Source organism: Pelodiscus sinensis, chromosome 3 (assembly GCF_052426305.1).
Source record: "Pelodiscus sinensis isolate ZL-2025 chromosome 3, ASM5242630v1, whole genome shotgun sequence".
NCBI lineage: Eukaryota > Metazoa > Chordata > Testudines > Trionychidae > Pelodiscus > Pelodiscus sinensis.
Window position 1 is genome coordinate 38,730,452 of NC_143054.1, and position 27,015 is coordinate 38,757,466.

At 38.8% G+C, this 27,015-nt stretch overlaps 1 protein-coding gene across 1 annotated transcript in view; it reads left to right on the plus strand.

The window, feature by feature from the left end:
- The window catches only part of DLGAP2 (DLG associated protein 2), a 466,399-nt gene that overhangs the window by 304,970 nt on the left and 134,414 nt on the right, over window positions 1-27,015 (plus strand). The window contains exon 4 of the mRNA XM_075923576.2: window positions 13,234-13,299. The gene's annotated coding sequence lies outside the window, so the exon portion shown is untranslated. The remainder of the gene's footprint in view (window positions 1-13,233; window positions 13,300-27,015) is intronic.

Sequence of the window (27,015 nt, forward strand, 5' to 3'; positions counted from 1 at the left end):
TGGAAGGAAGCAGACCTCTGCTCTAACCAGGGGAGAAATGCTTCCCAGGTGCTCTTATGGCCAGAGACCTGGAAAAAATAGACCTGATAGGACCTACAAAGGAGAGACTGGTGTGTCTGACTGCCAAAGCCAGACTTTATATGTGATTCTATAATTTACTCCATGAGGAAAGGGGAAACTTGAGTAGAAAGTGGTCATGGGGCAAGTTATGTAGCACCCCGAGGTGTAGAGCATAACTGTCCACCATGAAACCCTTTATTGGAGCAGAGTGCAGATGGTGAGCCCAGGCTCCCCTTGACACTCCAAAAGTCAGGACATCAAAAGAAGCCTTTACCTCAGTAGAGAGGTCCAGCTGGGAAAGAACCTGACTGTTCAAGTGCCCAGATAGCAAAGTCACTGTGTTAAGATGAAAGATCTGAAGCCCTCAGGGAACCTGAAGGACAGGGCTATATCTGCAAAGGGGCAGTTGTCCTCTGGCCACTTGTTTTGGTTACTGTTATTTCTGAGAAGGAATTGTTCAGGGTTTACACTCAATACTTAAGTCCCCACCTGCTTATTAAATGCTAAAGCAGATCAGATTTTGAGTCTGCTCTAATTGAAAATCCATCATTCTTTCCACTCACGAGGCATGTGTGCTTGGAGGGAGCTTCACTATGTTGGTTTGAAGCTTATAAAATATGAGTATGAATTTGCAAAAACACACTACCCATGCTTGTCCTATCTTTACACATATATGGTGGTTTTGTGATCTAGAGCCAAGAGTCTTTATAATAAGTGATCAAAACTACAACTGACTCTAATTGCTGTTTTCTTCTAGCTCCAGAAGGAAAAGTGCTTTTGTTCATATTCCATATCTCATTAGAAACAGATCCTTCTTGTATTAACTGTCTTCAGCATTCATAAACCAGTGAATATTGTGATTAATCAAATATCTCTGCTTCAGCAAATTTGGTGTATCTGTGATGTTAGAGGTTATATTGACAGCACACCAGGAAAACAAATAAGCCTGGCAGGGATTTAAAGTCCTTGTGATTCACTTGCAATACAGTCAAATAATGTTATAAAAATAGAATGCTATGACCTGCTAGATAATAATTACAGGAAAGTAATATATGTTGGATTAAAGTGTAGTATGGGCACTTTGCTTGTCTATCTTTGTATTGACAGCCACAATGCTCCAAAAATAGTGTTGTGCCTAATAAAATTTGACATGTTGTTTTAATTTAAAGCAAGAAGTTCTTGGGTTTTTAAAAGTCAGACAAAGTATATTTTAGATGGACTTATACAACCAACTGCATTTACAGTAATCCCTCAGCACTCAACATGCTTCACAAATGATCAGTGCCTAGCTCCATTTCCCAAGTAAATATGCTGAGATACAGAGTGGTACAGTAGCTGCTCAAGGTGCCTGAAAATGAGCGAATAAAACTCATGAACCACATTCTCCTTCTATAACATGATCAACTCCAGCTGAAAGCAGTGGCTATTTGTCTTGCAAGGAGAGATTCCAGGCCTAGAATGTCTGACTTTTAGTACAGACTCACCACTAGAATTACCATAAGTTCCACACTAATCATTATTCTGTACACCAGCAGTTCTCAAACTTTTTGGAGTCCTTTTCCGGAGCCCTTTACATGCAGAAAAATTTATGCAGTGCCCCAGCAGTCCACTGATTGCATGTGTTGTACCTATCGATGTTTCCAGTTTGTCAAACTTGCAGAGCCCCTGGAGATGTCTCGCGGAGCCTGGTGCGAAGGTTGCGGATCTCTCGAGGCATCTAGATAGACTTATGTGTAGTGCGGTGGAGGAGCCGGTGGTCGTGGTACGTGTCGGTAACAATGACATAGGGAACGGTAGGAGAGATGTCCTGGAGGCCAAATTTAGGCTGCTAGGAAAGAGACTGAAATCCAGGACCTCTATGGTGGCATTCTCGGAAATGCTTCCAGTTCCACACGCAGGGCCAGGTAGGCAGGCAGAGCTTCAGAGTCTCAATGCGTAGATGAGACGATGGTGTAGGGAAGAGGGGTTTAGATTTATTAGGAACTGGGGACACTTCTGGGGGAGGGGGAGCCTATACAGGAAGGGTGAGCTCAACCTAAACCAGGGTGGAACCAGACTTCTGGCACTAAACATTAAAAAGACCGTAGAGCAGTTTTTAAACTAAGAGATAGGGGAAAGTCAATTGGTGCGGAGATGCATGTAAATTGGAGGGAGACTTCTCTTAGAGGAGAATCCATTGATAGAGACTCTCTAAGCTGTAGTCAGAAAGAGAGGAGGTGAGAGGACAAACCATGGGCCAGAGCAGACAAACAACCGCATTCAAAGGAATCCAATGCGTCAGGGAAGGGCAGACAAATAAGCAGTGGCAAATTTTTAAAGTGCTTGTACACTTTAGGAGTCTAACTAAATAAGATTGGTGAACTGGAGTACCTCGTATTAAATGAGGAGATTGACATAATAGGCATCACTGAAACCTCGTGGAATGAGGAAAATCGGTGGGACACAATCATTCTGGGATATAAAATATATCGAAAGGATAGAGCAGGCCGGGTGGGTGGCGAAGTGGCACTGCATGTGAAAGATAATGTAGAATCAAATGAAATAAAAATATTAAATGAATCAACATGTTCCATAGAATCGCTATGGATAGAAATTCCATGCTCCAATAATAAGAAATTAGCAGTAGGGATATATTATCGACCACCTGACCAGGACAGCGATACTGACATTGAAATGCTGAGGGAGATTAGAGAGGCTACTAAAATAGAGAACTCTATAATAATGGGGGATTTTAATTACCCCCATATTGACTGGATACATGTCACCTCAGGAAGAGAAGCTGAGATAAAATTTCTCAATGGCTTAAATGACTGCTTCTTGGAGCAGTTGGTGCAGGAACCCACAAGGGGAGAGGCAATTCTCAATTTAGTCCTGAGTGGAGTGCAGGATCAGGTCCAGGAAATAGCCGTTACAAGACCACTTGGGAATAGTGACCATAATATAATAACATTCAACATTCCTGTGGTGGGAAGAACACCTCAGCAGTCCAGCACCCTGGCATTTAATTTCAAAAAGGGGAATTACACAAAAATGAGGAGGTTAGTTAAACAGAAATTAAAAGGCACAGTGATTAGAGCCAAATCCCTGAAAGCTGCATGGAATCTTTAAAGACTAAATAATATAGGGCCAACTTAAATGTATACCCCAAATTAAAAAACAGAGCAAGAGACCTAAAACAGTGTCACCGTGGCTTAACCACCATGTAAAAGAAGCAGTGAGGGACAAAAAGGTATCTTTTAAGAAGTGGAAGTCCAATGCTAGTGATATATATAGAAAGGAACATAAACACTGTCAAATCAAGTGTAAAAATGTAATAAGAAAAGCAAAAAAAGATTTTGAGGAACAGCTAGCCAAAAACTCAAAAAGAAATAACAAAATGTTTTTTAAGTACATTAGAAGCAGGAAGCCTGCTACAAAACCTGTGGGTCCCCTATATGATCAAGCTATAAAAGGAGCAATGAAGGACGATAAAGCCATTGCAGAGAAACTAAATGATTTCTTTGCTTCAGTCTTCACGGCTGAGGATGTTGGGAAGATTCCCAAATCTGCACCGTCCTTTGTGGGTGTAGAGGAGGTTTTGGAACAAATAGAAAAACTTAATGTTAACAAATCTCCGGGACCGGATGGCATTCATCCAAGGGTTCTAAAAGAACTCAAATGGGAAATTGCTGAGCTATTATCTGTAGTTTGTAACCTATCCTTTAAATCGGCTTCCGTACCTAATGACTGGAAGGTAGCCAACGTGACACCAATATTTAAAAAGGGCTCTAGAGGTGATCTTGGTCATTACAGACCGGTAAGTCTAACTTCAGTACCGGGCAAATTAGTCGAAACAATAGTAAAGAATAAAATTGTGAAGCATGTAGAAGAACATAATTTGTTGGACAAAAGTCAACATGGTTTCTGTAAAGGGAAATCCTGTCTTACTAATCTATTAGAGTTCTTTGAAGGGGTTAATAAGCATGCGGATAAGGGGGATCCAGTAGATATAGTATACTTGGATTTTCAGAAAGCCTTTGACAAGGTTCCTCACCAAAGGCTCTTGTGTAAATTACATGGCCATGGGATAAGAGGAAAGGTCCTTTCTTGGATTGAGATCTGGTTAAAAGACAAGAAACAAAGGGTAGGAATAAATGGTAAATTTTCAGATTGGAGAGGGGTAACTAGTGGTGTCCCCCAAGGGTCAGTCCTGGGACCAATCCTTTTCAACTTATTCATAAATGATCTGGAGAAAGGGGTAAGCAGTGAGGTAGTAAAGTTTGCAGATGATACCAATCTGTTTAGGATAGTCAAGACAGAAGCAGACTGTGAGGGACTCCAAGAAGATCTCACCAAACTCAGTGATTGGGCAGCAAAATGGCAAATAAAATTTAATGTGGAAAAGTGTAAAGTAATGCACATTGGGAAAAATAACCAGAACTATACGTACAGTATGATGGGGGCTAATTTGGCTACAACAAATCAGGAAAGGGATCTTGGAGTTATCGTGGACAGTTCTCTGAAAACTTCCACGCAGTGTGCAGCGGCGGTCAAAAAGGCAAATGGGATGCTAGGAATTATTAGGAAAGGGATAGAAAATAAGACACAGAATATCTTACTGCCCCTGTATAAAACTATGGTACACCCACATCTGGAATACTGTGTACAGATGTGGTCTCCTCACCTCAAAAAAGATATTTTGGCCTTGGAAAGGGTTCAGAAAAGGGCACCTAAAATGATTAGGGGTTTGGAACGGGTCCCATATGAGGAGAGGTTAAAGCGACTGGGACTTTTCAGTTCAGAAAAAAGGAGACTGAGGGAGGATATGATAGAGGTCTATAAAATCATGAGTGGTGTGGAGAGGGCCGATAAAGAAAAGTTATTTATTAGTTCCCTAAATAGAAGAACTAGAGGTCACCAAATGAAATTAATGGGTAGCAGGTTTAAAACGAATAAAAGAAAGTTCTTCTTCACACAGCGTGTAGTCAACCTGTGGAACTCCTTGCCAGAGGAGGCTTTGAAGGTTAGGACTATAATAGAGTTTAAAGATAAGCTAGATAATTACATGGAGGTTAGGTCCATAAAAGGCTATTAGCCAGGGGATAAAATGGTGTCCTTGGCCTCTGTTTGTCAGAGGCTGGAGAGAGATGGCAGGAGACAAATCGCTTGATCATTGTCTTCGGTCCACCCTCTCTGGGGCACCTGGTGCTGGCCACTGTTGGTAGACAGGATACTGGGCTAGAAGGACCTTTGGTCTGACCCAGTACGGGCGTTCTTATGTTCTTATGTTCTTATGTTCTTATGATATAAACTGGCTAGTAGGAAGTTTAGACTTGAGATTAGACCAAAATTTCTAACCATTAGAGGAGTGAGGTTCTGGAACGGCCTTCTAAGGGAAGTAGTGGGGGCAAAAGATCTATCTGGCTTCAAGATTAAACTAGATCGGTTTATGAAGGGGATGGTTTGATGAGATAACATGATCTTGGTAACTAATTGACCATTCATTATCAGTGGTAAATAGGTCAATGGAGGGATGATAGGAGCTGCTATAGAGAACTTTCTGGGTGTCTGGCTGGTGAGTCTTGCCCACATGCTCAGGGTTTAGCTGATCGCCATATTTGGGGTCGGGAAGGAATTTTCCTCCAGGGTAGATTGGCAGAGGCCCTGGAGGTTTTTCGCCTTCCTCTGTAGCATGGGGTACAAATCACAGGATTCTCTGCATCTTGGGGTCTTCAAACTATTTGAAGGCTTCAATATCTGAGATATAGGTGAGAGGATTATTCTAGGGGGTGGGTGAGATTCTGTGGCCTGCATTGTGCAAGGGGTCAGACTAGATGATCAAAATGGTCCCTTCTGACCTTAAAGTCTGTGAGTCTATGAGCCCTGGGGCTCTGTGGAGCACAGTTTGAGAAACACTGCTGCACACTGTCCCACAGTTGGGTCTCATTTCTAGTAGGTATTTCAAGTAAATTAACAGATTGATCAAGCATTCTGACACCAAGATTCAGCATTGATTTTGAAATGCCTATCACACATTGATGCCAGTTGTTCAATATACTTTCCTGGCATGGCTTCCCCATTTCCCTTTCAATGGGATTCAGAGAGTGGCAGTGACATTCTGCTTATTAACATGCTTTGGAAGAGAGGCCCCAGCTACAGTGGGGTTTGCAAGTCTGCTGCCTAGGAATGAAGTGCTGAGGGATGCTGAGCACCTGCCATAGACAGGTTTTTGGGGTGCTAGCTAGCCAGGGAAAGAAATGCTTTGATGTTCCTCCGTTGCCTACAGTTTTGCACCTCTAGTTGCAGCCAGTGCTCAGGTCATCCCAGCACTTCCTTCTGGCTCTGTAGCTCCACAAACCTGTCTGCTTACAGGGACTGCACTGCAGGCTGGGAGAGGGACCTGTGGGGAGGTGGAGCAGCAGCATGGATGCTGCAGGTGCAAGATACCGCTTTCTGTGCTCTCCTGACTATATCCTGCTGGCGGGCCACACCCAGTAAAGGAAGCCCTGACCCCTGGAGGATGCATGGAGAAATACAGCTTCACGTATGCCAGTATCCCCCTTCCCTGTAACAAGCCCCAGCCTCTATTCTGAAGCTCCTGCTCTTTGATACTGCCCTACCTCAGGCAGGTTTGCAGTGTACAGTCAAGGAAGACATATCCCAGTGCTTCCTTCCCTGGCTTGTGCCCTGTAAGCCTGCCTGCTGCTTATTAGCAGCTGCTCGATAATGTTGGCAGCTGAGAGGTTGCCAATAAATGGAATATACTGCACAGCATTTTTACCATGTAGATTTTTCTTGAGGAAGACTTGATGGATGGAGCCAAAGCCCTGAGATCAGACCGGAAGGAGGCCAAAGGACTAGAGTTTTAGTCAGGACATTCAGATATATTTGGATCACAGAGTAAAGCCATCATTCATGATGCTTAGCTAATGAATTTTATTTAGCTAATGAATTATCTCTTAATAGTGTATGTTTTAGGTTGTCTGCTGCAGAGTTTGAAATGCTCCAGTAAAATGTGTAAATAGATCAGAAGTCTGATTCAGGCCCTTCCAGTTCTGAAAAGTCAACAAAAAAGGTTTCAGGGGGAATTTTTAGGATCTGTGAAGCACATTCTCTTATAGAACTAAGGGTCCTTCTCTAGGGAGCCATTTTTGCAGGTTCCTTCTCTTGATTATGTAATCATTACTGATTTCACTAAGGACAAATCAAACGTTTAAGCAAATAGGCTACTGAAATTCTGCAGTGGCTGAAATGCGTATCTGCTATAACAATCTTTAAATCTCCTTAATTCCCCTTTGGGTGGAAGGAGACAGGCACAATTTTGGACAAAATAAATGGATGAGTTTGGAAAGAAGCATAAGCAATGTAGCTAATCTGACTGGCTCTGAGACCACGCACCAGCTGTCTGGCTTGAAAGGACTACCCTCTGGATCCCCAACCTCAGAGTGCAATCGCTAGAGCAGTGCCAAGGCATACTGGGTTCTCTGCATGTTTTCCAGTGACAATGGAGGATATCTGAAGCATTCAGCCAGATGAATCCAGCAATCCCCAACAACATATTTCATTTAAGCTTTCTGGGAAACAGAACCATACAGACACAAGCAACTTCTTCAGGTTTCTTTAACATGCTCTGTGACTGACTAGTTTTTTCAAACAGCCAGATTGTGTAACCAAGTTTCAGCTGTCTGAATCTATACTGTATGTACAAAGTGGAAGGATTGGACTTGAAAAAGCACCACATTAAATACAAAAGGACTTATTTAACATTTACTTGTGTGACCTATCAGAATACTTTGCCTATAAAAGGAGAAAAGCCAAAGTATTCATTATCTCAATTTACATGGGCAATGAATTCTCCAATTTGTGAGTGGGCAGATGGTATGTAAAAGGAAGTGAGGTAAAACAAATAGTGGTGTTGATAGGAAAAATAAGAGCAACTTGGCAAAGTGACCCAATTTCTTTTGCTCTTCTTACCACCCAAACAGGACACCCAGAAATGTGACCACCAAGAGTTTAAGCTTTCCAACATCATCTTTAATTTTTCTTATTTTCATGGTTTCTAATTTAAATCCTCCCCTTCTTCTGCTCTGTGTATCTGTCACTCACTGATATACTATCAAAACAATGCACCAGGGTAGTCTATTATTTGCTATGCACTGACAGTAAGCCAGGTGCTATAAACGACAAGAAAAAGAACACTTGCCTAAGGAGTACACAAACTAAATGAGAGAGACAGATAGGAAAAGATGCATTAGGAGACCCATAGGAGCCTGATAACTCAGTTTATTAATTTTAGTGTATTTATTAAGTTTGATATTAATTTTAGCTCAGTCTCTCTATCTCCCATGCAGCACTGTGATAGCGATTATGAGCCTTGTTGAAAAGCACTGTTACAAGGGGTGTCAATGAGGAAAAGGGATCATTAACTGTACTTGGATTGAGAGCTTGTACCATGGAAGGATACAAGGGGTGCCATGGTTGACTCAATGCACGGGTGGGCAATAATTTTTTTGCTAGGGACCACTTCAGAATTTTTTGAAGTGGCCCCAGGCTGCACTGGAATGGGCAGGGCCTCAAGCGGAAGGGGCAGGGACAGGATACTTCCCTGCTTCTCCAGCCATGGCCCTGGCAGGAGCGTTTTGTGCTTCTAAGCGCTACATGCTCCTTTAAGGTTGGGGGCAGGGCAGAGGAAACTTTGTGCACTCCCCCTGCTCCCAGGCACTGATTGGCCTTGGGGGCAGGAGAGTGTTCAAAACCTCCTCCCGCTCTGCCAGGAGTGCATGGTCCTTCTAATTACCACATCTCCTCGCAGGACGGGGGCAGGGTGGAGGAAACATTGCATGCTCTCCCAACCCCCAGGCCCGAATTGGCCTGGGAGTCAGGAATGACAGGGCCTCTGCAGGTCAGATCTACCCACTTGGTTGGATCTGGCCCATGGAGGCCCTTTTGCCCACCCCTGGACCAATGGGAGAGGGAGCTGCATACTCTATGAACAGAGTGGGTATGATAGGTGAATCTGTGATAGGGTAGCCAGGTGTCCTCTGATAGGGTTGCTAGGTGTCCGGTTTTCGCCCGGTAATTGCGTCTTCTGTCAGTTTTGTCCGGTAAAAAAAATCCAGAAAATATCAGACATATAAAATGTCTGTTTTTCTTGGACAGAAGGCCCCTGCCGCATCTGGTGTGGGCGGAGGGAACAGGGAGCGCGGGAATTTAAAGGCGCAGCAACCTTTTTTTTTCTCAACCAATTTTTTTCCCCCGCCATGTTCAGGATTTTTTGTGAAAGTATCTGGCAACCCTAATCGATGATTCCTAAGTTCAGGCAGTTGCTGTAATAAAGGAAGGAAGGGATCAGGGCACATGTCCACTAACATATTATTTTACAATTTACTTTCTAAGCAGCATTTAAGAGCATATTTTTTAATCCAAAAACATTAAAGTGTAGCTAAAGTGCTGAGGCTCTTTCTGTCTGATGAAACAACCCCTTGGACAATAGACAGACAGGGGAGATCTACTTAGAGCTGAGCTGCGACTGCTTTAACCTGTACTGCGGGCTGAACTTTCCACAGGCTGGTTCCAAGATATGGGGAACATAAAGTAAGCACCCTCAACTCACTGAGCCCCAATTCCTACACCAAGCAGAGTTCAGCCGGAATAGACAACTCATGTCTGAGGCTTGGATGCTTTCATGGATTAATGCATCAGGGCCTCTATTAGAAATTCAGCTTTCACAAAAGCAAATAGACATCCAGGCATTTTTTAGCCTGTCATTTTCCCCATGTGGCTCACATACAACTCCCAATGAACTCAACAGGAGTGTTGTGTTCAGACTTTGGACATCACTTTATATTAATCTATAATGTTCTAATGTGTGCACTTGAAAGGGTAATTGTATCTATTGTCTGCAGAATGTGAGTTCTTTACATTATTCAAATCTTTAAAATGCAAATCATCCTATTTTCATAATCTCACCTTTATTGTCAATATCTTTTTTTCCCTCTAAGCTCTTGCACTTTATCCTTCATCAAGTAATTCACCATGAAGTTTAGCATTGCCTTCTAAAGCTGTTGCTTTCCAATCCTCTGGCATTGCTGCCACTGCAGGCGGTGGGGCTGCTGGCACAATTTTGATCTATGCTCTAAGATAAGGAAAGTAACAGATGCTAGGGTGCAAATATTTTGTGGCACTAGAATCATAGAAGAATCCTAGAGTGACCCAAGAATGCTATGAGCATTCAACACAATCTGCCCTGCTTCATAACCATTGACTAGGAAAAACACTAATGAATGAAAGATTATTTTAATTTGTTAGTCAATAATAAAAATGATTATTTGTGGGAAAAATCTAACCAGATCAAACAAAAGACATCGATGCCTTTGTTCAAGGAATTACAGTATGTTGGAGTACTCATTTAAGAACTTTAGTCAAAGATTATCCATGTAATGCCACAATAGTCACTGAGACCTTAGATTAACTTATGCTTCATCAGTGCTGAATACATTAATTGAATTTATTCAAAGGCTGTCTAAAATGACACTAGCTATTTGAGGGAAAAAAGATGTAGGCACTGATGTTACATGTGAATAGTTATAAATTTATGATAAAAAATTAGAATTACTCCTAATGCTTTGGCCATAAACTGATCACTGGGAAATACTGCTCCCCACTCCCCCCCCATCCAGCAGAGTTAAAGTTCAGCATGTTTTACATGAGTATTATGCATTGCTCGGAAGTACTGGCCACCATTCAAGGCAGAATATTGCTCTTATAGCAGTTCTATGGCCGTGCATTGTACTAGTGGAATGCATCTTGAGCAGTAAGGAGTTTATTCTTACAAGGGACTTGTAAGGTAGGGAAGGCTTATTATTTTCATTTTACAAATGGGGAACTGATGCACAGAGAGAATAAATAACCTTTTCAAGGTTAAACAGGAAATCATTTTTCAGAGCCAAAATCAAAAACATTGTCTCCAGAATCTTGATCCTGTACAATAACATTGGGCCATCCTTTTAACATCTTTTCTCTGACCTCTTGAACTTTTTCATCTTCTTCATCTCCTTTCTTTCATGTAGCAGCCATCCCTCCACACCGAGCAAGAGCAGTTGGGAAAATAATTAAATTAGAAGTGTTATTTTCCTTCTCTCTCTAAAATATGTCAAACTTATGAAGGATCTTTTCATAATTTTTCATACAGGTTTAGTGTGGTTTTGGTTTGACTAAATATGAATTTTACAGACTTCCAGCATGGGAGAAGTTATATTTCTGTTTCCTTTTTTGATGAAGATGTAGATGATTCTGGATGGGTGCATCATTTGTGATTTCAAAATATAGCTACGTGCACAAAATTGCTGTCTTAAAGGAAAGCTTTTTCACCAGCTTTCCTGTAATATTGCTAACTATTGGCAAGAATTTAAAGATGTTGGGGGGGGGGACTTTATTTTTGTGATGCCTTCCTTTTGATTTCAAACTCTAATATAGCTGAATTAGAGGCTGCATTTATGAGTTACACAGACTCATATAGATCACATAGACACAGTCTCCATGGAAACTGCCTAATTTGTGCTCATATTCAATTAGAGTTGTCCATTACCTCTCCAAATGAAATTTAATTTGAATACATGTGCCAGTCATTTTTTAAAAATTGTATGAGATGGCTTGACTGACTAGATTTCTAGGAGTTTGTATGTGAACGAAAAAGTTTATTTAGCTTTGATAAATGTGGCAACAAATATTACATTTTTCTGAAAGTTTTAAAATGTTTTTTGGATTTATTTTCCATTAACTTCTCACTCTTGTAAAAATCAATTTTATTAGCTGAAGCCTAGGGTGAAGCATGACCAGGAACAAATATTTTTGAGTGTCTAAATTAACATTTTCAACCGTGTTATTTAATTTGAGTTAAATGGAAATCAGTTCACATGACAAGACAACTGAAAACTGCAGACTAGAAAATTTACTTGGCCAAGAAATGTACAGGGTGTATACATTTATTAAATACAGCACTGAAATCTGCAAAAACTGTCATTTTATTTTCGTTGTAAGTCAAACCTCACAATCTACGTACCTGATGTGGTACTATTTAAGCTTGATACTTGAAAAGCTAGTGTGGCCTAATTTGTAGTCTATTTCAAAAAGTGTGAATGGTCACCTAACAATAACAGTTGTGTTCCTGAATGTGAGTTAATTGGAAATCAGCTCACTCAGGTTACAACTCAACAAAAAATAGTTTAGAGAAGCCCAGTATGTCACTGTATTTTGTTCCCTGAAAATATGTACACCATTTCCCTGTTGCCTATGCAGTGGGAGTCAGAAAGTATCTCCCCCTTCGCTTCCACACACTCTTCTACCTTTGTACTACTTGTAGTTTTGATTAAAAACTGGTTTATGGGGAGGAATACAACAAAACAATGTCTTGACTTTCAGAATTTCCTGGGAATTATGTCAGAAAAAAGTGAAGAATAAGACCAAAAAAGGGATATGACTAAGAAAAAAAATAAAGAATGTAATGATAATTATACATGCGTATATGCTTTGTTACTGTAGTTTCTGAGCACCTTAAAAATGTTTATGTTTTTATCCTCACAATATCTCTGTGAAGTAGGGAATTATTTTACTATTAAGGCCCAATAAATTTGAGGGACTTGCTCAAGAAGTCTGTGGTGGAAAAGAGAATAGAACTAAAATGGCAGAAAAGTCACAAACACAAAGTTATGGGTTTTATCCATGTAGACTTCAAACGATTAAGTTGCAAGTGAAAGAATATAGCCTGAAAATCATGTATAGCAGCAAAATAAGCAGAGAAAAATGGGAAGTATTTAAGACATGGGTGGAGCAGTTATAATAAGAATTCTTTCCAAAGTAACTTAAAAAACCTTAAAAGGGCACCAGAAATCAATGCAACTAAGCAGAGTTGGAAAAAGCAACATGCAAGATAAACAAAAGGCACTTATTGATACGAGGTGTCTGCCCAGGTGAGAATGTTACCGAACCAAACAAAAAGCATGAAAATAAATTTAGAGAAGCAAAAAGGCCACTAAATATTTAAGCATTTAAAATCCCTTTGTCTCCCCTCATCCTTGCACATACCAATCAGCACATACAGAACGGTAAGTCATTTAAAAATGAATGGAGAGTTTCTAACCAGGAATATGGAAATATCAGAATTATTAAATAGTTACTTTGTTTCTGTCTTTACAGAGGAAGAGGGTGGCGATCTGCTCAAGTCGGGGATCAGTTTTCCAGGGACGACAGAGGAGGAGCTAGGTACAGATATTATCTCTTAGATAACGATGCTAAATAAGATTAGAGGCACTTAAAATAGACTGAGAATTAGATCTGGATAATATGTAACCAGAGTTCTAAAGGTAGTACGCTAGGAAATTGTGGAGCTGTAATTTTTCCTAAACTCTTTAGATTAAATTTTCATTTTTTTTAAGTTTAAAAAAACCCACAGGAAAAATAAACTAAGAGCACCACTGAAATTGATGACATGCATCCCATTGATTTCATTGTGGCCAAGATTTTCCCCTTTGAGTTGTGCAAAAATCAGTTTCTACTCTTGAAGTTTACAAGGAATTTTTTCACCATTTCATGTGAAGCTCTCCAAGATTTTCTTTTATGTGAAACTCATCTGAGAGTATTACTTTTGCAATAAAAATGTTAAAAATGTGGATTTCTGCATATTTTCTATACAAAGCTACCATAGTTCAAAAGTGGGCCTACTTTTATTCAAAATATTAATGTTACCTTAATAAAATTCTTCATTCATATTTCCAAATTAATTACAATCTTAAGGGGTGGTTTGGTAGCGTTTTCTCTTTTGGGGTAGTTTTGCATTTTGTTAGGTATATTTAGGACTTCTGTCTAGACTGCTAAATTGTAAACTAAAAGGGGTGCTTAGGGAAAAATACCCTTAAAAGCACAGTTTGATCAAGGAGGAGTGATTCAAGGACCAGAGGTCAATGAGAGTTTTGTAGAAAAAATACAGGAATTTTGGAAAACATAGACTTTCCAGAATTGCACATTAGAAATTGAAGGCTAAGGGAGCCATGGGATAAGATATTAACAGTGCTGGATAGAAAATTGTAATAAGAAGAGCTGAAAGCTATTTGGTTTAGCAAGGGATCAAAAGTTAAATATTTCTACGTCCACCCTCTGTTTGGTCTCACACAGTTTGGGGGGCAGACATGGTTTAAAATTGTGACAAGATTCCTATCAATGAGACAACACCAGATTACTACCAATGGAGGCAAAACTGCACCTACTTTATATGCCACTCTAGCTCCCAGTCCTTCTGCAGCATAGGAGAATTGTACATACTTTGTGCAACTGTGGCCTCCCCACTGGGAACTTTCCCTTGCAAAATTTCTGAAGCCAAAGCAAATAACATATAGGTCAATGCAAACTAGTGCAGAAATATGTGACTCTTTTCAGTGATTGAGTAGGCAATATCTAGCGGATTTCTATGTAAGCAAATGGAAAATAATTAATCAAGGAGTAAGGAGCCAGCCTAGGGAATATGTGCTGAATGGATCTATCATCCAGCATCCTGATTAGGAAAAGATCGTGGGGTTGTAGTATAAAATTAATTAAAGCCAGTAGCAAAAGTAAAGAACAATCAATAAGAAAAAAGCTGCATCAGCAAAGGAACAAGGATACAAAAAGAGGTGGTGATGTTAGAATATAAGCATTCATGAAATATTGTGTGCTGTATTGGTTATATTACCGCACAAAAGTATTGTTCTCTTGGATTCCCAGTTTAAAGAATCTGAAGCCCCATTCTTCCCCTATCGGAGAATAAGCTATGCATATGTAGGAAATTCTATGAGTTTCTGTTAAGTTTTTCAATTAATTCTTTATTCACAAACCTATTGTGCCTCCTCCCATCTTGCGTCTACAGAAGAAATCAAGGATACTGCTTCCTTAACCCACAATTTATAATCAACCTGTGGAACTCCTTGCCAGAGGATGTAGTGAAGAGTAGGACATTAACAGGTTCAAAAAAGAGCTAGATAGACATTGAGGTTAGATCAATCAATGACTATTAGCTAGGATAAATAGGAATGGTGTCCCTAGTCTCTGTTTGTCTGGAAATGGATGACAGGGGAGGGATCACGTGATGATAACCTCCTGTGTTTCTTCCCTCTGGGACATCTGGTAATGGTCATTGTCAGTAGACAGGATACTGAGCTAGATGGACCTTTGGTGTGACCCAGTATGGCCGTTCTTATGTTCTTATGAAGTTAGATGTTTGTGATCTGAAGTTTGGTCCTGTGCTTACTGAAATCAGTGGGAACCAGATCAGATCCTGAAAGGGAAACTTGTTTTTATCACTTGTATACTAATCCAAACAGTAGTTAGTGTGGAGAAATATACACAGCTTTTTTTTCCCGCAGGGTATGGGTAATTTCAATTGAAATCAGTGGAAGTTGCTTGTCTCCTATAGGCTGAGAAGAGGGCCCCGGCTTGTAATATTAAAGTGGTTTTAGAAACAACCTGCAATAGAGAAAAAAGACCGAGTGTCATGCAGTCTATCACCTTAGGTGTAGGTCTTTGCTCTCAGCAGAGTGCTGACCCAAGTAGTCCTAGTTTTGATACAGATTTGTCCATACTCAGGGCAAATAACTTAATCTCTCTACCTTTGTTCTCCTATTTCTAAAATGTGGATAATATTACCTGTCTAACTTTCAGGGGTATTGTCAGGATTAACTAATGTTAGTACAATATTTCACAAATGCAAAAGTACTGTGAAAGTGCCAAATAGAATTATTAATAATCCCCTGCATAAAGTGAGAGAAACTAACAAAGGACAAGACCAAGATCAACTCTGGCTTAGTATTGATTCTGCAAAACATCTCATCACTTTATACAGCCAGAAGCTTATTGGATTTTTTTTTTAATTTATCAAAGCGTTTGAAACCACTTTATTCTCTAGAATAATATTTCAGAGGTTTCTCCATCGTTGTTTATTTAATGGAGATCACAGTATAGAAAGAGCTTTCATTATTATTAAATCTACTGTCCTAGTTGACGCAGTATTTCCTTAATCTCCATTGTTTTCATTGAGAACATCCACTGAGAGGAAACATAGTCAACAAGGAAGGGCATGGGAATGGGAATGGTTGAGTCTGACATGCTATGTGATCTTGACCAAGTCACTTTAAATAACTGGATCTGCAAAACTAAGCTATTAAAAGTTGCCTGCCTCAGTGCAATATGTTGAGATCTATAACAACATGTGAAATCTAAGTACACGGTTTTATTAATATTGTTAATGTAGAATAGGGCTCAGAGAAATTCTGTGAAGCTACATTTTATTCTTGATGCAGAATTCTCTATGTAGAAATATTTCTAGCCTAAATATAATTCTCACAAACAAAACAGACATTGCAAAAAAATCACAATAAAAAAAGCTTTTAATAAATTTTAAAGCTAAACTGCCCTGGGATGCATGGTTACTCCTGGTGACATGAATGGGGGAAAGTTGTATGACTGCAGGTACTCAGACTTGGAATTAATGGGAGGTGTGGACCTGTGTCTATAGCCTAAGGAACAACTTGATTTTAGAAACATAGCTCATTTTCTCTAACAGCATATACCTAGCTCATGTCATATTTTCCTGATCAGATCTGTGTGTTCAAAGAGGGGCTTGAGTGTCTCCATGGCATAATTTTTCCTAGTGCCTACTGTCACAGGATCCAACATGCAATTCAGACCAGTGAGGGGTTGTCACTCCTTACCCTGCAACCCTCAGTACCTCACAGTTCTTTGCTATTGTAGGTCCCAGTCTGTAACATTCATATCAGCAACAAGCATGAAGGTTGCATCCTGAGTGTCTGTGTAATAAACCACTCTGATTCTGCAACACTGACCCTGGCAACATTGTCTATAGTCCCACTCTAGCTTCTACCAGCTTTGGTTACAATCAGCAGGTTCCAACACACTCTTCATCTCATATTTTCCCCTATCTGTGTGCTCTTCAGGGTCCAGCCCCATCCTGGATGAATAGTTCAAAGAAATAATAAGTTTTGCTTGTTCCTTAGACAAAACACTGATTTGGCATATACAGTAGTAAGAAATAAAACAAATGTGTTAAAAACAGCACACAGGCTAAGTAATGCCAACTAAAAGGAATAATGATAGAAAGGGCTTTAAAAATAAAAGTAAAAATACACATCTAAAAGTCTAAAATATAATCTAATAAGGTACAGGCTTTGTGCGAGATGGATTTTCTTATCCACAGTCTTCCAGCAAAATGGTGACTGACAGATCTCCCTCAGTCAGGATTTCCTCCAAATGCCTTGAAATCCTGGTTTCTTTGTAGTCTTAGGTGAAAGAGATTGCCTAAGCAGGCTTCTCACCTCTATTCAGTTTTCAGAGAATTCAAGTTCTACCTCCTTCTTCTACACCACTCCTACCCTTTGGTGAAGGGCCCATCTTTCTCAGCTTGCAAGAGCTCTGTTCCTTTCTGTCTGTCTAGGGATAACTGACAAAGATGGTTTCTGGGTTTTTTGCTTGTATCTTTCAAAGTCCAGAGACTTTGCTTCAAAAGGTAAGACCTGATGACAAATTCCATTAGTAGCCTCTCTCTTGCCTGATAATTCACCTTTCAGTATGATGCATCATAGTCTCCCCTTCAACCAGTTCCTAATCCAGTTTTCAATTCTCAAGTTAATTCTTATCTTCTTCAATTTGACTAGTAACTTTCCATGAGGAACTATACCAAATGCCATACTAAAATCCAGGTAGATTAGATCTTCTGCATTTCCTTCGTCTAAAATATCCGTTTTTTTCTGAAAGAGATTACATTGGTCTGGCTTCTTCTATCTTTTGTAAAGCCATCTTGTATTCTATCCCAGCTATGTCTATAGTCTTAACTGCTTTGTCTTTTAATATTGGTTCTAAGACCTTGCATATAGTTAAGGTTAAACTAACAGGCCAGTAGTTTCCTGGATTTTTTTTTCCATTTCTTAAAAATACATGCTATATTAGCAATTCTTTAATGACTAAGTACACCTTCTAAGTTTCTGGATTAATTAAAAATCCATACTATTTTTCTTGGAATTTCATGTGTCAGCTCCTTTAGTATTCTTGGATGGAAATTATCCAGCCCCCTCCCTCATCCCCAATTTGGTCCCAACTAGCAATTTGAGTTTGAATTTTATCTTAGATGTGATAATTTCTACTTTCATATCCTCGCTGCCAGTAACCACTGCACCATGATCTCTAAATTCTTCATTAGATGTATTAAAAACCAGGGCAATATATTTGCTTAGGTGTTGGCCCTTCCCTAAATTATCGTTAATCACCACTCCATCCTCAGTGTTTGTTCTTTATTCTTAGTTTTCTTTTTATTTATTTAGCCATTGAACTTTTTACTGCTGGTTTTAATTTCCTTTACAAGGTCCAACTCTTTTGGCAGTTCTTAGTTTTCCCCTTCACTTTCTGACTTCCAAGAAGTAACTTTCCTTGCAAATCTCTCCCATCTTCCATTCCTTGTAAGTTTTCTACTTTGTCTTACTACCCTGTTTGAGATGCTTTTCATCAAGCTTGGTCTGCAACCCCGCCTTAACAACTTTTCCCCTTCACTTGGGATGCAGGCTTCATTGAAACATAGAACAGGAAGGAACCTTGAAAGGTCACCAAGTCCAGTCCTCTGTACTCATGACAGGACCAAGCACCATATTAGACCATCCCTGATAGATGTTTATCTAATCTGCTCTTAAAAATCTCCAATGATAAAGATTCTATAAGCTCCCTAGGCAATTTATTCCAGTGTTTAACCACCCTGACAGTAAGGAAGTTTTTCCTAATGTCCAACCTAAACCTCCCTTGCCCATTGCTTCTTGTCCCATCATCAGAACTTAAAGAGATTAAGATTTCTCCCTCCTCCTTTTAGCAATTTTTTAGGTACTTGAAAGCCGCTATCATGTCCCGTCTCAGTCTTTTCTTTTCTAGACTAAACAAACCCAGTTTTTTCAATCTTCCCTTAGAGGTCATGCTTTCTAGACTTTTAATCATTTTTGTTGCTCTTCTGTGGACTTTTTCTAATTTGTCCAAATCTTTTTTGAAATGTGGCACAAAATGAGATCTAAGCATCTTTTCTGAAATGTGGAAACAATACTCTAGATGAGGTCTAAGCAGTGCAAAGTAGGTGGAAGAATTATGTCTTATATCCTGCTTACAACATTCTTGGTAATACTTTTTTGCTACAGAGTCACACTTTTAACCTATACTGAACTTGTGGTCCACTATGTCCCCTAGATCCCTTTCTGCAGTACTCCTACCTAAGTAGTCATTTCCCATTTTGTATGTGTGTAACTGATTATTGCTTCCTAAGTGGAGTACTTTGCATTTGTCCTTGTTAAATTTCATCCTCTTTACATCAGACCATTTCTCCAGATCATTTTGAATTATAATCCTGTCCTTCAAAGCTCTTGCAAACTCTCCAAGCTTAGTATCAGATAGTTTCTGTAATTTTAACTTCTAGTAAGTAGTTCCACTCTTCCTGCACATGGGCTATGTCTAGACTGCAGGCTTCTTTGGAAGAAGCTTTTCCGGCAGAGACCTTCCAGAAAAACTTCTTCAGAAAGAGAGCATCCACACTGCAGAAGTGCATTGAAAAAGCGATCTGATTTCCAAAAGATAGTGTCCACACTGAATGGACACTATCTCGCATTTCAGCTGTGATTACTATGGATGGAGTGACCACCAGAGCACCTGTGCTTTTTCCTCTTCTTTCAAAAGAACTTCCTCTTCCTAAGCCAGACATGCCTTTTTCTAAAAGAGCTCTTTTGGAAAAAGGCTTCTTCCTTGTAGAATGAAGATTACCAGTGTCAGAAACTCCTCTCTGTTCTTCCTATTTTCTTTGATTGAAGTGTGATTGAAGGGGTTTTTTTTTTGACAAAACAGCTGTAGACATACCCTCAGAGCCTTGAGTTCTTCTGTTCAATTGTTCATCATTTGAGGCTTAGTCTTGTCCCCCACTCCCACCCCACCACATGTTTGTAGACAAGTAAATCTTTTAAATGGATTCTTCTGAGGATAATCTTTCAAAGAAAAGTTTATTCCAACTGTGAGGAAGGTGGTGAGGTTTGCTAAAATGCAGATTGTTCTCTTTCTTGCACTCTTGCCCCCCTCCCTTCTTAGTCTGGTGACCCTGTTTACTCTTTACATGTGAATGTACCATCATTGTCTGACTGATTACTGGGCTGGTTAGAAAAGCAAACTCATTCTTTTGCATAGGGCAGATCTGTTTACCATCTACTCTTGACATGCCTTATTTAAATACATTATAGTCATAACCCCAGCATTTATAGATGACTCTTAATATACTCTGTGTGTATAATCACACATGAATATTAATGACCAGTGAGTGATTAGTTTTCAGATGATACTGAACAAGGCATATTTTATATAAGATGATTACAACAGTGTGTAGGATACTTAAGGTCACCCCCCCCCTAAATCTCTCCATATGCCCTGGGGGAAGGGTCAGATAGAAAGAGAAGGGAGTGGAATTGGTAAGGCATGGCAGAAATGGGGAAGGACAGGGGCAGGTCACATGCCATACCAAAATATACTCAAGAAAGTTAGTACAGCCCAGTGTCCTTGGGAGCAAATGGAGCCTGTAGCTAGAATGGCACTAGCTTCACATGGATCAAAGAGATCGGCCATTTTGGAGTGCTTTTTTATGATAAAATCTTCTGGAGATTCCTAAGTGAAAGCCTTCCTGTGCAACTAAATCCACAGCAAGGGACAACTGGGGACCTTAAAAATGCCTATAAAAATCAGTGGTAGACACTTCCCTCCTCATTTAAAGTTTCGGCCACTTTATCATGGGTATTAATAGTTATAACGTTTCTTTGTTCTTGTTAAGGGATCTCCATTTTCTACTGTGGGAGGCAATTGTGATTGTTTTCAACATAGCTGCTTTTGAACAATCTTGGTACTCACACAGACCTGGTCTACACAAGGGAGTTATTTTGAAATATTTTCAAAATAACAAGGAGAGCATCCATGTTATCAAGCCCATTATTTCGAAATAAGGGTCTGTTTAGCTTAGAAAAGACTAAACTAGAGAAGACTGAGAGGAGACACAATAACAATTTTCAAGTATCTAAAAGGGTGTTACAAGGGGGAGGGAGAAAAATTCTTCTCCTTGGCCTCTGATGATAGGACAAGAAGCAATGGGCTTAAACTGCAGTAAGGGAGGTTTAGGTTGGACATTAGGAAAATTGTCAGGGTGGCTAAACAATGGAATACATAACCTATGGAGGTTGTGGAATACTTTAATCCACCTGGACACTCATTAATGGATCACCATTTTGTTTCAGGCCAATTCCACAAGCTCAAAACACAGAGAAGGATTGGAACTTAACTTCATTTACAAGTTTAATTCTTGTGTAAATGGTATGAACAAGGACAAATGTGCTACTAGTCTATTTGTTGTTTTTAAGGTTTTTTTATTTTGAAATAGTTATTTCAAAATAGCGGTGTGGTGGATGCACCACTGCTGCTATTTCAAAATAACTACTCCCCAGAGTCATTAAAAGTAATTACTTCCCAGTGCTTCCTGGGGCTCTAAATCCAGGTAGTGTGTCCACATTAAGGGAATCTGCCTTGGACTAATTTTGAGGTTTCCCTATAGTGTGGGCATGCTATTTCGAAATAGTTATTTCATGAATTATTATTTCAAAATAAGTTCTTTTGAAATAATTTCCCAGTGTAGACATGAACACAGAGAAGAATCAATGGCTGATAAAAACAGTTTTTGAATAAATTCATTTTATTAGAATGTCTTCTGCTTATGTCCATGTAGAAGTTCCAGACAGTTTCTCAGAATATACTTTTCTATCAATAGTAACTATAACATAAAATTCCCCTTAGAACATTCACGTGTTAAAGCAGTTCCTTTCCTCAAACATGAAGAACTATTGTTTTGATGTGATGGCATGTTTAAGAGCCATTAAAGGTAACAAGTTATATTACTTTACAGCAAGTGTCCATAGTGGAATTGTCTCCCAAGCAGCTAAAGTACCTAAAAAGATAATCTACCAGCTGTGTTGATAATTTCATATGTAAAAGAACTGGGGCTGAATTGCATAGTCTTTCTTGCCATTTTCCTAACACTCAAACTCCATCAAAATGAAAAGGTTCAAATAACAAAGGAAAATCATGGCAATTACACTCCAACTTTCTTTTACTCATATTCAGCACTATAGTATAGTGTTTATCTAGGCTGTTGTGCTGTTGCTGCATATTTAAGGGACCAGTACTCATTTAATCACAATTTGAAATGTATTTGGACGAATATATATTTGTATTCTGGGCTATTATCCAGTCTTTCATTGCCTTATATTAGACAATGTCTTGTCAGAGTGGCTGTATAATACAGCTTTCAAATGAGGTACTCATTTGTTTAACTATACAGCCATATCCGAGGCAGGGCTAAGCTTAGTGACAGATTTAATTTTAGCTGTGCCTTTCATGAATTGATCAGCTGTCATAATTCTACATACTTGTTCCTAGTCTTTTGATTGGATATTTGCTGTCTTTTTATTATAAAACTGTACTTTAATTTATTATTTATAATACAGTAACAACTGTGGTCCTAGATTAGATTAGAACCTCATTGTGCAAAACATTATATTGTCATACAGTTAGAGACAGTCCCTTATACTTACTTACTTTGAAGCACTTACACTCTAAATAGGATTACTAGAGCCAGTTCACAGATGGGGAGCTGAGGCGCAGAGAGATGAAATGACTTCTTTAAAACTATATACGATATCTATAGGTCTCTTGAGTTCTTCTCTACAGTTTTAACCAAACCATTTCAGATGTTGACTTTTAACTGTGAATGTGCACTGAGGATTTAAGGCTCAATAAGGCTGGGAAATGTTCAGTTTATTCCTCACTTTCAGGACTCTGATGTAAAGAGGAATTGTGAGGGTACCTAACAGAAACCAAGATTATGTGTGTGCTCATAGACACATGGTTGCCTAGGCTGTGATTCCAGCTTCACCCCCTTGCCCACCTTTTACCATTTCCTGTCAGCAGTTTAAGGAGCATCTGCTTTTGCTGAACCTAATAGGCTGTATGCTCTGAGTTCAGCCCAAGGAAGGAATTTGCCATATTGGCTCAGACCATGGTCCAGCTACTACAATATATTGTATTTGCCAGTGGACAGTGACAGACATTTCAGACAAAGTACAAAAACTCACAGAGGCGGTATAATCTGGCCCCTAGGGGAGTTTCCACCTAATCCCTAATATTTAGAGACTGTCTTAAACTCTGAAGCATGAGGTTTTATAGCCCTTCTAAAGCTTCTTTTTGTAGTTCTTACTATTACAGCTCCAGATATTCTTGCTGTTTACATAAATGTGCAATTCCTCCTTGAATCTTTCTAAGGTCTTGACTTCAATGACATCCTCAGGCAATGAGTTCCAAAGTCTGTGAAAGAGTATTTTCTGTTATCAATTTTGAATTTGCTGCCTTTCAGTTTTATTGAATGTGCTTTTGGTATTGTGTTATGAGACAGTGAGAATAATCACTTTCTCAACACCATTCATTATTTTTGTATACTTCTTAAGCATCTATTTGCTAAGTCTTATTTTTTCCATTTCTCTTCAAATGAGAGCTTACCCATGCCCTAGTAATTTTTTTCATGCTCATCTCTGAACTCCTTCTAATCTGAAAAGCTTTTAGAGATGGAATGACCAGTATTGCACATACAATTTGAGAGGAGAACAAATCATAGATTTATATAACATCTGCATAATATTTTCCTCCATCTCCTTTTTTGTATAGTCTAGTGGTTTGTTGGCTTTTTGACAACTGCTCTATACCAAGCAGAGATCTTCATTCGGTAGGATGCCAGGTCTTTTCTTGATCGATTACAAGTTACTTTAGCACTCAGAAGTATGAGTAATTCAGATTTTTCCATGCAACATGCACTACTTTGCATTAATCAACACTGAATGTCATCTGCTGTCAAGTTTCCCATTCACCAAGCTTGGTTAAGAGTTATGAATGTAGTATATTTATAAACTGCATTAGAAAAATAAAATACACTGCATACCTCTTACCATTTTAAAAGTCAACATTTGTATGTTCCTATTTAAGTTTAGGGAGAACTCTGATATATATTTCAGATACCATTGAATTATAACTGTTGGAAAATGCTTCCATTTAAATGGTGTCCATTATATATCAGGTCAGAAGAGCTTTATGAAAGCACTTATGAACTTGAAAGGTACCTTTATGTAATTCACAGAAGAGGTACAAATGGTAGATTATGCTTACCCATTGACCTGACCTGGAAGTAGTTTTAACAAGCCTGTATTTCATTTTCTCTAACATCTTGACTTTCTGGAATCACATATTGTTACATTTCAGCCACAGGGGCACTGTCAGGAAAAGGATGAAAAATGCAGATTTTATTTTTGCAATGAAGTTTATAAATGATGAGAAATTTTTCTTATGACAGGAATCCAGAAGGGTTTGGTGGTTCATTTCTGATAAACAGTGAAAGATTTGGGTGAAAACTGTGGGATGCAATCCTGGCACCACTGGAATCCGTGGTAAAGCTTCCATTTACTTCAGTAGACTCAGGATTTACCACTGAACTTTTAGTTTTTCCTCTCTACTGGGATTTTCTCACAGACCTCCAGCTGGATCCTTATCTTCTGAGACCATCAATTAGCCTTTAGATTCTCAGTTCTCATTTTCATGGGCTCTCTAATAACTCTTGTCCTGTTTCTTTCATAACCCTCCTACTCCAACAAAATGAGGTTAAATATTTACATTTATTTAACGTCAGGGAAAAAAAGGAAAATAAAGTGAGTCTTTGACTTGAGATCATAATACCACTAGGACTGGTTAGTCAACCAAACTTAAATTGTAGGACTAAGGAACATCATGGGATGAGTGATTTAAAAAATAGGGTATCTGAAAACTTATAGTGGTCTACATTCTCTTAATTAAATTTGCCTTCTTTCAGGGAGTAGGTATTTAACAACCATAGTCCAAATGAATTATATATGTGAACTTAGGAAATACAGTCATACATAAACATTAAAATAGTGAAATGGGAACACTTTGAGCATTAATCAGTCAATGATAGCTCTAAATTCTTTGCCCAAAATGCTCATTTTTCTATGGTCATGTTATCGTGTACCTGGGAGACTATTTGCATAAATGTCTATCAACTACAGCAACCTGCCGTTAACTCAATTCCACTTCAGGCAAATCTGCAGCCCATTAGGTTTGAAATGGCATCTGACAGACATTTTAAAACTTATTAAAACTGATAGGCATTGCTAGATGATTTGGCCTAGTAAATGTCAAACAATGTTTATTTGGAGCTGTACCATGTACATGTCTAGTTTGTTGAGTGTTACTTTTTTGTACTGTGTGATTTGTCAAGGCTTCTAGTGTACTTGTCCCAATCAGGCACAAATTGCAGTTTGATAATATTCAATGCTAACTAAAGCTGATCCCGTTTTTTTATTGCAATTGGAACTTTGAGTAAAGTAGCTGAGATTCTTTCTCAGGAAGCATTTAGAGTGAAAGTCTGGCTTCACTGAAGTCTATGAAAAGTTTATCCTTGATTTTAATGAGTCAAGAATTTCACCTGTACCTGGAGAATAGTGGACAAATTCTCCATGGCTGAATTTGACTAATAGATTGGTTTGGCCTATGCTTACTGAGTTTCTTGGTGAACACAGGGCCAAACTAAGACCTGGAATAAACCATTGCACTTCTAGTAATGTCAGTGGAGTTTAAGGAGTTATTTCCAGGCTGCATTTGGCCTAGTAACCATAACATATTCATTCTTCAATTCCAAACAGCTGTGTCTCTAGAAGTGGTAGAAAATAACTGAGGTGTTAGTTTAGCTCTTTCTAAGATGACACGTAAGGGATTAGGAAAAGCCAGTGTTTTATGTTCTTATCAAACACTGATCATATTTTCACTGGTTACCACATATGGGAAGATTTTGTGAAAAATGATGGATTTAAAAATCATTTTGCTTACTTACCTCCTCTCTCTCAGTGATATTATAAAGAATAATTAAATGTTTGTTCAGCACTTTGAAATTGTAAAAGCACTGTGAAGTGCTCAGTATTAAGTATTATTATTACTTTCACAGATTTTGTTGTATTCTATGGAATCCAAATTTTCATGTAAAAAAATGAAGTTTTGGGGCCTCTTCTTTGAAAAGGTAACCTTTCTTCTGTGGCTAAATATTCTGTAGATTTAAGTGCAATCAGCTTTACAGAAAAGTGTCTATAAAAATATCAACAGATGGTACCATCCTACAATTAGTCCATGTGCAGAGCTTTCATCAGTTTAGAATCCAGGCCTGCACATACTTATGCACAAGTTGAACTCAATGAGATTAGTCATGTGTGTAAAGTTACTTATCTGCATAAGGATTTAGGTTCCAGTCTTAAATGGGAGTTCTGCACATGGCAGGCTTGCAGGATCAGACCCTATAGAATTTGCACGCCTATAAATTCCAATTGCTTTACTTGTACAAGATAGTAAATTCTAAGTCTACTTGAAACCATAATATCAGATTCATGACTGGCATTGCTGATGTCCATACATTTGAGAACCTACTTGGACATTGTGCAAGTTTCATCTTTTTCTTCTGGATATTTGGAAGGAAGTTGTTTAAAAGGCTAGAGAGCTTCATGTGCGTTGGTGCCAAATTATTTATTTATATTTTTACTGTGGCAGGATGAACCAGCCATTAAGTTATATTATTTATATAAGAAATTCTATGGTAATGTACATTGTAAGGGCAGTATTGTAATACATCCTCTAGCTGAATGTCCAATATTTTTATGAACAGATGTATATAACTTAAATTGACTTGAAATTCTGTGTATAATAAGATGAAGAGGAAAACTGACATCTGGAGTGCCCTGTTTTGCACCATTGATTTATACAAGTAATTCCACTGAAGCCAGT